The sequence below is a fragment of the Poecilia reticulata genome, chromosome 3 (genome assembly GCF_904066995.2).
Source record: "Poecilia reticulata chromosome 3, P_reticulata-male-v2, whole genome shotgun sequence".
NCBI lineage: Eukaryota > Metazoa > Chordata > Actinopteri > Cyprinodontiformes > Poeciliidae > Poecilia > Poecilia reticulata.
Genome location: NC_088832.1, coordinates 9,203,141 through 9,216,008, shown reverse-complemented (window position 1 = coordinate 9,216,008; position 12,868 = coordinate 9,203,141). Strand labels below are relative to the sequence as shown.

Sequence of the window (12,868 nt, the reverse complement as noted above, 5' to 3'; positions counted from 1 at the left end):
AGAGAGGAAAAGAGAGAGAAAGTGAGGCTGGGGCAGGTAGAGAGGGAGCAAGCATGTTAAAAATTTCACACTCTTCCCAATCTCTGATTGAAAAATTACAATTCTAATACCAATCTCCCCCAGGCAGAACAGGAGTTTGACAAGGTTAATTCTGAGAAAATGAACCCTTTACCCATACCGAGCGGAGTACTGTGTGGTCTGCGAGTTGAGTCAACGGCAAGTCAACCAAGTTAATGTCACCCCTTGTTTTTTTTTTTCCCAGAAGTACCACAAGTTAAACTGGTTGGCTGTATAATCACGGCACATGCACTCAAAGTTTTCAGACAGATTTGTGAAGACACGCCGCAGAGTGCTGGCCAGGTTTTCATCAGCGGCTTGGAATGGGAAGCGTTTGTGTGTTTGGGATATTGATAGATTTGCAGAGGGAAGCGAGGCTCGGATGCGGGGAGACCCACAGGAACAGCTGGTATTAATGAAGAGTCGAGTGATGGAAAGGAGCTGCTTCGGTCTTCAAATGAACCGTGGCCTGTCTGCATGCATGGACAATGTGTCTGAGCGCCGATTCCCTCCCTTCCCTACACCCTCCGGTCTCGTTGCCATGCACCGCCTCGTGCTTCGACCAAGTTCTGAACATTTTCCTCTGCTTTAAAAGAAAGAGGGAGGGAAAAAAAAGGCCAATGGGAGCCTTTAAAGATCCAGGTCTCCACTCCATGGGTTTGGGACGGTTTTCTATATGCGAATTTTTAATGTGTTTCATCTACAGCTGCAATGTGAATGCTGCAGTGAGCTGTCTGATGGCTTGGGTTTCAGGGCCTGTCACTGATTCCCCCTGCTCCCTCACTACCCCCTCCACTCCGTCTGCTTCTTCTCTCAATGAGGATGGCGCCATTTCCCCAGCATCACTCTGCTGGCACAGCATTTACAGTGAAAAGTGTGTGGATGGAGATAGAGTGGGGAAGGGAAGTAGATAGAGAGATGAGCCGGGGCGATAGAGAGAGGGAGCTACAGAGTGGGGTTTAGAAGGAGAAGTGGATGACAGAAAGCAAGATGGAGACAACGACATTTGCTGAGGTCGGAGCTGTGATATTATGGCCTGATGGGCTTCAGATAGACTCGCTGATGAGCAGCAAGACCACCCCGCCCTCCCTGGAAGAATTGTTACTGAATCCCACTCTGTGGTTTGCTATAATCCTGCTACAAGTTGGCCACAATTGTGCAGTGCACTTAGCAGCAGAGCAGATGTTTGTATATTAAATATTTCAAGGATATTAGTCATGCCAGTTTGCAACTTGGTATACAATTTGGGGCGACTGCGGCTCTGTGGGTAGAGTAGTGGTCTTGTGATCAGAAGATTGCAGGTTCAATTTCAGCTCCTTTCGATTTCACCTGTGCCTTGCACAGGTGCCTTGCCCCTGTGCAAGGCACTTCACCCAAAGTTGCCTACTGATCTAATTATCCTGCTACATTTAGCTGGTGTACCAGAAGCAGGTGCCATCAATGGTGGAGAAAGTACTCAATTGAAGAAGGAGAGAAGGTGGGGGCTGACGTATTGTTAGAGGGGTGAGGGGATGGGGGAAGCGAAGAAGGAGGGAGTGATGGAGATACATTGAGGGGGGGCTAGTGTACCATTAGAAGTGTGTGGGGTCAAAGAGGGTGGGGCCGGTCTAGCGTACCGTTGAGTGCTGGGGGGGGCCGGACGGACGGCGTATTGCAAGAAGGGGAAGGAGGTCTGGCTGTAGAAGGAGGGGGGCGAAAAAAAAAAACGGAAAATATCCTGGCAGAGAATTACCATTTTCTGTATTTTTTTAAAAAAAAATTTCAAAATTTCCATCAAAATATTTTCCATAATTTAACAGTTTTTTATGTCATATTTACCAATATTTTGTTAACCCAAAACTGAAATTCTCTGTCTTTTTACTCTGTCTTTTGTGATATATTCACAAACATTTTTTTAAAAACCTTGGACATTTCCAAATACTTTTGTCTTCCAAACCATTGAAGTCTGTATTCTATAGCATATATTAATTATAGTGTAAAATATTTTAAAGTTAATGTATTTAATATATTCTTAACATAATTTTTAAACAAAACTAAATTCTAAGTCCACAGGAAATGTAGTTGTAGAACACAAAACACTTAGTTTGAAAGTAGCTCATGCAAAGTGCTGTAAAAATGAAACCATTCTACAATCAATTTGCAGACTTCATTTTGCAATTTAAGACCATAAATTGACATGTCATCTAGTCTTTATAACTAACCTCTACTATTATGTATTAAGAGCTAAACATATTCTTGAGCTTGCTAATGTTGATCTTCTGTAGATCACAACTAATTTATTGCATTTTACAATACAAATTTTCAATGTATAAATTAAATGTAAAGGAGTCTTGACTCTAGACTTTGAAGTCAAATAAACTATTTTGTTAAGTTATTACTATAAGATGGAACGTAAAAAAAATACTTTTGAACATGAATCATAGTTGCTTGTTTCTACATTTGTCATCAAAAATAATTTCCCAGAGAACAAAAAAGCCATGTGAATAGAAATTATTTTCACAGGCGTCTACAAAAAATGCAATGAATGGACATTCAACTTAAAACCGGTAGGCCTAACAGCAGCCAGCCAGAGTGGAAAAATATTCTTGTTCTTTGCCATTTTCTAGTTGTTAAATATTCTACAAAATGACCAGATAAAAGATGAACAACATGCCAGTTTAAACTTTGAACTATTTGCAAACCACTGAGGTCTGCAACATTAAAACATGGATAGAACTGTAACTACATTAATCATAGCTCTTCTTCTCTTCAGTGTTTCTGTGGGTTTCTGGTGGTGCAGCTCTGTGCTGCCTTCAGGAGAATGGGACATCAGAGTATCATCCATAAAATTTCACCCACATGGCATTCATTGTTCAAACCAGAACTTTCAGTGGAAAAACAAAAGTTCTAGGTCCTTTTAATGCCATACAAATATGAGACAGAAACATGGATTATATCTTTATGTAGACCTGTCTATTGATTTATAGATTGATAGTTTTACTGGACAGAAATTACAAAGAACAAATCTGGTTCTTAATCAAATCCTAATGAGTCAAATTGAAAATGTCATGGAGTCATCAGCCTCATGACATTAACGCTGACATGAAAAATTATATTGAAGAAATAAATATATAAAATCTAATTAAAAACATAAATAAATGACAAGTTGTTGTCTGTAAGATGTATTTATTCTCAGTATTAGATATGGTCTCAACAAACCCATGGCACTTCCACAATATTATTTTACCTTTTATCTGGAAATAGTGTGTTTACTCTTGCCATAAAGTCCTCTGTATTAATTATTGCTCGAAAGGTCTTGCCATACCAGTTTATTCCTCTGTATTTACTTTAGTTTCTTAGTTTATTCTTGCATTTTGTTCTTCATTCATTTCCATTTAGTTTCCTTTGATTAGTTTTATCCTCTCTTGGTTTATTGCTATGTCCACTTTAGTTTCTTTCCTGTTGCTAGATTTATTTTATCGTTTATTGACGCTCACCACGTGTAATCTTCACTCATCACCTGCTGTGCCGCCTAATCGTCATGTGTTTCACATCATGTGTTGATTTTTCACTGTTCAGCGTCAGATTCTCTGTTTTTATGCCATAATTCACATCTAGTCACTCCGTTTTATGTCCTGCTTCTCCTGTTTCAGAGTTTTGCACAATGTGCGTGTATTTTTAATTTTTTTTCCCTTAACCCCCTAAGGTGCAGGGCGTATTGATGGGGAAAAGGCAGACTGATATAAATCTTTTAAAACAATGGAAACAATTTTGGTATTCTGATTACTGAAATTTAAAAGTGCTGTGGTACCGTTGTTCTATCACACCCGTTTCATACCGGACCACTTACAGCACCGATGTTAACTCTATAAAATGAATGCTGTCTATTGAGGTATCACCCATGGAGGGATTTCTTTATTTAAATGGGTTCATTTTTCAGAGGGCTACAAAGTGAGGGTATGGTGATTTTATTAATTACATGTTTATAAGAGCGATTTTCTGTTGTCCTTCCATGGAAGCGGGCAACTTTCAAACGGAAATAAAACACTTTTTAATAAGTTGCTGCTTTGACATGATCACGGAACTGCCAAAACATATAAATACAAGACAAAGTGAATCACAGCAACGTCATCAGCCGGTGTAACGCTGAACTGATGCGGTGAAGCTACCAGTAGCAGGAGCGGAGCCAAGAAACTACAAACACTGAAGAGAAGAAGAGCTGCCATCGATACAGTTGCCAACACAGGCTCTAGTGGCCTTTATTTGAAAGTAGTTTGACAGGAAAGAGGGTCATGAGAGAAGGGGAAGACATGCAGCAAATGTCGCCAGGCCGGAAATCGAACCTGCAAACACCGGCATGAGGATTAAGGCCTCAATACATGGGTTGTGCTTTGCCCCAGCACCAATACAGCACCCAGCAAGGCATGTTTTAATGTTACGAAATACAGTTTTACCAAGTTGCTCAAAGTTTAAATTGGTATTGTTATGCATTTAAGGTGTAAAGTTTACCTTCGACCAAACGCCCCCAGAGGAATCCCATCGCCCCCTTTTGTAAAAATTTCCGCCAGCGCCCCTGCTGTTCTCTGAGCGCCACCCGGGGGGGCGGTACCCCCAACGTTGAGAACCGCTACTTTAGCGGGAACACCAACATGCCTCCACCCTCCTCCCCGCCCAGGCCGCAGCAAAATCTTAAACGTTCCTTGATAATAAAAAGGTTGGGGACCACTGGTCTAGACCACCGAACCCAATACCAAATCAAGACCAACACCCTGCACTACATGACACAATAAAATTAAGTTTACCTATCAAAATTGCTTCTCAAATTGATCATAAAGATCCACATTTCCATAAAAACACCTAGTTATTAAATACTAAGAGCTGAAATAAATTTAACCAGTATCAATTCAAACTCTTCTTTATTCTTTGTTTTGTCTCTTGCCATCCCTAAAAAAAAATAACGCCCTGGGTGGTTGCCCATATCGCCAATGTCAGAAACCACAACTGTCTGCACCATTAAACACAGCAATTAACGGTAAACAACACTCAACTATGAACACTGTCCAAGGCGCAATAAGCAAGAAGTTATTGAGCAGAAGGAGCACCGTGACTGTTCTCACCCTCCCTCCTGCTGCAAAGTCTGCAACCATGACAGGTGACGAAAATAAAAACAAAGAGCAATGAGAATGCTCTGTGTTCTTATGTTCTTGTTTTATTTATTTGCCAATTAAATAAATAAATAAATAAATAAATAAATATATTAATGAAATAAAATAATAGCTACTGCAGTGTACGCAGAGCATTACAAGAACACAGAACGGCTCTCAGTGAGGCTTCAGTCCTATCAACCTTAGTAAAGATCCGTCCAGAAGAATCGGATTGTTCCTGAATGTCATATCATTATATTGCAGACTTTGGTCACAGCGTTGTCCCTTATATGCACTCAGTCAACACTTCCACACAATAATTCAGCGCATGAGTGACAACTTTTTGTCATCGCAGATGCAACATGTGTCTGTACAGCTAGCTTAGCTAGCATCACTTTCACAGATCTTACCTTTCTTTAAAGCTTCCTTTCCAAGTGACGCTAAAAGTCGGATGAAGTCCCCACCGTTTGTGAAAGCGAAGCGCTGCTGATTTTACACGTCGCCATATCTTATGATTTATGCAGTGCTATTATATAACTGACAATTAGACAGACATCTTCTCCCGCTCAGAGGAAACCACTGCACGTCTGGAGCTCCGTGTGCGAGTAAAGGGGGAGGCGATGGGTGACAAGAGACACGTAAGTCACCTTATTGCTTGGATTTTATGGCGCCACCTTAAGTCCCTCAACTTCACATTTTAATGGAAAAAAAGCACAACGCGACTTGGATGTAACGAGTAACGCGACAGTTTTGTAGAAATGTAGTGAAGTAGAAAGTACAGATACTTACTGAAAAATGTAGTGGAGTAAAATTAGAAAGTATCCATTATTAAATCTACTTAAGTAAAGTACAGATACACGAAAAATGTTACGAAAAAAGTACAAGTACTTTGTTACTGTACTTAAGTACATATATGGCACCCAGTACTTCCCACCACTGGGTGCCATAAATACAAAATCTATTAGTCCTTGACACAGACTGCTGCATGTCTTCCCGTCTTTCTCACTTTGCCTGTTTCCTGGCTGATTACTGTGAATAAGGGCTAGTTTTGCCAAAAAGTCTTGGAAAAATACAAAAACCCCAACATTAACTTAACAAGAATGATGGGTGGCATCCCTTTCCACAGCATAATTGTGTTTTTCTCATGACTGGAAATATTTCCAGACAGTGTAATTTGTGTTTCTTATAAGTGCTTTAGCCTTCTTTTACCCAGCTCATCAGCAGTAAGCAGCAACTGGTGAGGGAGGGGCGGCTCTGCTTTACTCTTTGCCCCAAACAAACTCCTGCCAGTCCAGCACTTTCTCCGGTATCTCATGTTGTTGAAACATAACTTTAAATAAAGATGTTGGCTCATACGGGAAACTGGCCTATGCTTTGCAGTAACTAAATGTATAGAAAATTGAATCAGGGGCACCTGGTGGCTCACTTGTGCAGTCCTCAAAGGAGCTATTCTGAGTTTGATTCCCGGACCAGGCCGTTTACTGCATGTCTTTCCTTCCTCTCGCTTCCCTTCTTCCTTCTAGGTATGAATGATTGAATAAAGACCTCTAGTAACACAAGACCCCCTTAAAATAAAAATGAAAGTCTAAGTCTGCACAACAAATCAAAAATGTTATTGCAACATCAGTGTATGTAATAATATTAATAATAATAATAATAAGGTCTGCTTGGAATTCAATAATTGTTGATTAACATATTCTAAGTGTTATGAAATTGTATTTTACATGTGTAACATTGTGTAATATTCTTTGTCTTTTCCGGCTGACTATTTGCAGTGAAAGCCAAGCAGCCTGCATGCAAAGGATTGTATGCAATGTTAACACGGCATTAATACCATTTTGGAATATTTAAAAAAACCTACTGTGTTTAAGAGCTAAGTTAGAAATAGCGTTTATGGATTTTGCAGAGTATCAGCTTTTACTGCAGTTCTTTGTAGTTTAATTTAAAAAATGAACTCCAGGAAGACAGGAAGTGGTGAGCTCATGTTTGTCTGAAATCAAACAGATCCAAAATTAAAGCTAACCCTAGAGCTTTAAACGTTGTTTTTTCAATATTTTTATAGCTTGTGTCAAACGCTCTTCATTCCTCTGGCCCAGCAAAATGATCACCGGTTTAACACTCAAACCCAGCTGGACGCCCCCCTGTGAGCTCCTACCAATGAGCCAGAATGTGCATATGCTGGTGTAGTCATCTCGGAGTTAATTACTTTATTTTTAGAATTTCACCTTTTGAGCCCCCTTTTTAATAGATATTTCCATAGAACACATACATTTTAAGCAAGCCTTCACTCGGTAAATCAAAGTAAAAAAATCTGCTTTAATTGCCGCAGAAACATTGACCTTTGTCTCGCAGAAACATTTCAGTGGTGTGTAATAATATTTTTTTCGTTCTCCAGTATCAGAGGTTTTCTAGCTTCTTATTATGTTGTCAGAGTTTAAGTCTGATGTGACATTACCTTCTAAATAGCTGCTGTCATGTTATGAAAACTTTGTGTTTATGTGTTAAGGAAGACGGGAGCCAGCTGATTCTTCTCCAGGTAGTTTATTCAAAGCAGATGAAGACGTGGGAACACAGTAAGAAGAAGTAGATACTATAGTGATGGATGATGTTATCGGCTAGGATTGTGCGGACACTGTCCTGAGGAATGTGTGTCTGCCTGCAGAGCGTCTGTACCTTTGGTTCTTCGGCCGACAAACTCTCCAACCTCAGTCAGACCTCAGTTCCACAAAGTCCTCTAATAACATTTTTAGTACGCATTATTCTTTTCTCCTTGACACTGCAGATATTGGAGGAGAGTTTTAAACATTTATATGTCTTAAAAACATTGCTGTAGCAGCACCGTCTCGCCAAAGGGCCAAACAGAACAATGCTGAGCAACTGTTTGGCAAAGCTCTCCGCTGTTCTGTTTGCGCACTGAGATTTACACGTTCAATATTTTACAAGCATATTTGTGCCTTCTATCAACTTAGAGGCTCTTCAGTTGCACAGCCTTAGATACAAAGTTTATTTATTTATTTAATTTCCCCCCCCTTCTCGTTTCTGTGCCGGTCCATGTTCTCCCTGAACAAGGACTAATTTAAATGCAATTAACAGAGCCTTCAGAGAAACAGAAAACAGCAATATAAATGGATCTGTTGTCAGTAGAGCAGCAAGCGGGCAACTTTCTCAACTAAGCACTGTATTAATTAGGGGCTGGTGAACAAATAGGTCTTCTTTCTCTTGCTGAATGCAGCCTCTGTCTTATCAGGAGGCCAACTAGGAAAACGACCAAATAGGCAGATGAAGTAATGTGGAGCATCTAAAACAAACCCAAGCAGGCAGCAATGGCTGCATTGTAAGCACATTAATTCCCATCAGGATTAATAAGTGAGGGTACTTGTAGGTGTCACCGGTGTTAAAACGTTTTGAGTGGCTTTTCCTGAGCTTCCATTACAAGAAAGTTTTATCTTTGTATTATAGCCACAACAATGCCATTTATCATGTTCCCAGTTTTTTTTTTCCGCTGTAATTTTTGCCAGCAGCTCTGAGGGACTGCTGGGTTTGATTCAGTTGTGTTCAGTTTGTGGTCTGCAAGGCTCTTATAGAGCATACAGTCAAAAAGATGAAGAGCTTCCTCTCTTTCAGGCCGGGATTTACTCTCTCTGATTATTCCACATCCATTTGTCCATCTCAACATCGAGTCTAAAAGCCTTTTGGCAACGTCTTCGTGTCAAAGTCATTTCCTTAGCACTTCTCAAAGCTGAATTAAGATTAAGAATGTTTTTTGGACATTTAGGGACATATTTAAAAAGGAGTTTGCATTTGTTTCAAACTTAGATCCAAGAGCGGATCTGCTGCATCAAAGACCTCTCTCTGCACTCCTGGAAAATTTACATGAGCTGACAGGTGTACATGCATTTTGGTCAAACTCTGGCTATTGTTATGTTTAAGCCAAACTAAATGGATTCAGATTCTTAAACAATCAGTCATATGTGACAAATATTGTGACAAAATATCCTCTGTTGGAAGCGGGGATAAGCATGGCGGTCTGATTTGCAACTTTTCAAAGAACTTCTCTGGGATTTTGCAAAATCTCTTCTTGTGAGGTCTGCCTAATATTTTTAATTTGATTTCATCTCAGTTCAGTTCATTTATGTGGCGCCAATACACAACAAACGTCGTCTCAAGGCAGACATTTACAAAGAATGAATGCTGAAATTCAGAATACAAATTTTATGATTGTGTAAAGACGTCAAACATGCTGAAGGCAACAACAGGGAACTCAAATAACTTAAGTCAGAGGAAACATTTTTATTATGACATCTTGTTTTTTGTGTAGACTCCATTCATTAATCTTGTAACTTTATGCGTTTTAATATCAAACAAAGCTCTTTATCTCCAAATTAGTCGGTTAAAGATAAACGCAGTTTAACTTTCTGATATAGAAATCCCTCTATGATGCACTTCTCCAGTCATATGTTGCTCGTAAAGTTTTAAATAAGACATTGTCAAATCGGTACCTCTAGTTCTCTTGTAATTAAAGTGATATAATAAATATTATTTCTCTATCTTTTTGATCTCTTTTGCATGGATTGTGTTTTTGGCTGAGGAACTGCTACCTGATGCTAAAAAAAAAGTTGGAAGTGTCCCCCAAATGCTCGATTCGATGGGCGTGTTTGTGTTGGCTTGTATTTCGTGCATTCTTCACTGCAGACTCATCTGTACAAGTTCATCTAGGAGTATCTTCTTCTCATTTTGGGTCATCATCTCCTAGGTACAAGGTCGAAAAGAGAATCCATCTGCAGCATAATCTCAAAGCAGCAAGGTCTCACCCTGCGCGGTTCCTCAAACAGCTCTGTGGCATCTTTATGTCTGTTCCCAGACTAATGGAAAACTGCCTCTCTTTGTCCTCCCTTTTCAGGAAACTGTATTTACGATGCCAGTAAACACACAAAAACCTCCTTTTTGTCGCCGATCAGGCTCATTTTTTTGATTTGGACTCACAGCGAGGACTATCACTAGGACCAGCAGGGTCCTGCAGCAGGCTTTTCACACAGCTACCTCTAAATCCTGTAAGAGGGATTGGTTTCAGGAGGTCTGGCATCAGTCCTGGCTTCACAATATGAAATCATATTAGCTGCAGCTTCCTCCGGTTATGGTGAGGATAGCCTCGAACAAACCTCTAGGCACACCTTCAAAGTTTGGTTATTTAATTATTCAGCCCATTCATTTGGTGTTTAAACTACCCCAGATAGCACTATGAATTATTGTCCTGCGAAGGATGTTTGCACACTCGGTAAATTGCTTTGTTCTGTGCTTGCAAACAGTTCATATTAGAGCTTGGTTCTACAAAGAGACAATTGCTCAGTGCTTTAATGTGGTTTTAATTAGGAGGTGTTGAGACATTTGCCTTATTTGCAGCATAGGTGACTCTTTTTTGTAATAACCACAGAAACCAGTAATTGATTGCCAAGCGGGGAAACGGAGGTCGGGAGTTGAGTGTCGCCGTCTTCCTGGGCCAGAGGAGTTTTGAGGAGGTTTTAGCGATTAGCTGGCTCTCCTCCTTCTACCTGACAACTTAATACATAAATACCTGCAGAGATATGACGTAAGAAACTCGCCCACCATAACAGCCCTTAGTTTTAAGCCCTGATGTCAAATATCACAGTAGCGACTCTGGTTAAGCTGAGCTGCGGTTGTGCTCCTTGTGATACCAGTTTGAATGCATCGCAGCCTGTTTTAATCTTCAGGAGGGATTAATATCTTCCCGCTGGTTTGGACTTTATAGCTTCGTCTGTCCCCACACACACACACACGCACCCACGCACACACACACACACACACGCACCTCCAGAGTCTGACAGAGTAGTGCTCATTACATACAAACTGCTCCACTTACCTTTAATAAAATAGTCACCTGTGTTTAATTTCATCACCAGCCTTTTGCATGAGTGTTGCAGCTGTAAGAGCAATTCCCCTTTCAGTGGCAGACAGCTCAGTGACCCACACCACGAGAGTGTGTCATATCCATAATGCGTCTGTCTCGGCGCTTCCACCCACTTACTCCGCCAGATGAGGAGCGACACCGGCTGTGGATGTGAGGTTGTTTGTCCGGTCGTTGTGGTTAAATAGGGGTGCGGTCTTGCGAGTGTCTCAGACGTGCATTGTGTTGGTGAATTGCTGTCCCTTTGTCTAAATGTGAGAAATCAACTTGCAGGCAACTCTAAACACCATGCTGTAAAACATTGTGCTAAAAGAGAACAATAGGTGTTAAGTGATGATTTTTTTTCCCCCACCTGCTTTTGTGCTCACCTACAGATATTGTATGTCAATTCTGGCAGACTGGCGGCATGATTTGAGTCCTTGGCTGCACATCAGAAGGCGCTCAAAGTGTAGAGAAGGATTTTTTTCCCTTCTTTTTAACTGCCTCCATAAAATCATGGCAATGAGTCATTTTGCTTTTCACATCATTACGTCACTTTCACGGTCAATCAACCCTAATTTCAAAGACCTTTTAAAGAATCTTGTGACACCTTAACATACTATGCAAATGCAGCCGTGTTGTGTGGGAAACACATGGAATAAATGACAGACATATGGAACAGCAACTAAAAATTAATAAAGCAAAATAAATGTTAGAGATCACAATATTTCTGATGGAATGCAAAAAAAAAAACAAACAAAAAAACAATACAGGACAAGAATAAAAGAATAAAAATTATTTCCAAGTTTCTACACTAATGAATAAGAAAAGAAAACAATACAAATAGACAATTACTAACTTGGAAGAATAACTGGGAGCCAGACTGCAGAGATGCTTTTAGTTTGTTTGGAATAATATCAACACCGTCACAATATGCCCTCGGGTCATTAGGAAGGGTTCAAAGGTCAGTGGTGTAATAATAAGAGAAGCCCTTTTAGCTCTTAACTTTAGTTACAATAGACTCCAGGAAACCTGAGGGGTTTAGGAAGACTACAAGATAAAATAAAATAAAATCTTGGACCAACATTAATAACACAAAAGTTCTAAAACATCTTAAAATCAATCACAGCAATTATTGGAATAAATTCTACAGAATTGTATTAAATCTCTGTGTCGGAGTGAGCAAGAAAAGGAAAACTTTAGCAAAATTATTGCCCTGAAAATTTCTTTGCTGCCTCTTGATGACTCGGTTTGATTTGAGTCATGGCAACATGCAGCTGCAAATCAACATAGTAGTTAAAATGAATGCCATGTCCTCTGACAGACATGTGTCTCTGTACATCTAAATGAGTGGGACCGGAAATTGAACCCTGGGTTGCTCCTTAGCTTAATTTATAATATTCCAATAAACAAATTGTTAACTTGACAGAGTTTTTTTCAGTACTTAAGTTTAAATGGGTCCCCACAAACAAGTAGACCAAGAAGTATCGATGACCAAATACAGTGTAAAAATAATCTACTGCACGTTTGATTTTTTATTTTTTTATTTTTTTTTACAGTGGTTCTCCAAATATCTGATGTTGTAGATAAGAAGCACTTTGTTAAAGTCGTGGCCACAGTAAAAGACTCACATTTACTTAGATTTTATTTAGAAAATGCTTGCTAAGCTTCAAGGTTGCCTGTGGACTGGCCACACCTGAGGTCGTCCTACTGCAGTTACTGAACAACATTCAGGTTCTTTGCCTCGATCAAGGACAGCCAAACTACACTTGTACTTAATCCACCT

The 12,868-nt window shown here is 39.9% G+C and overlaps 1 protein-coding gene across 3 annotated transcripts in view; it reads left to right on the top strand.

The window, feature by feature from the left end:
• Window positions 1–12,868, top strand: part of cd276 (CD276 molecule) — a 90,575-nt gene that overhangs the window by 35,704 nt on the left and 42,003 nt on the right. The window lies entirely within an intron of this gene.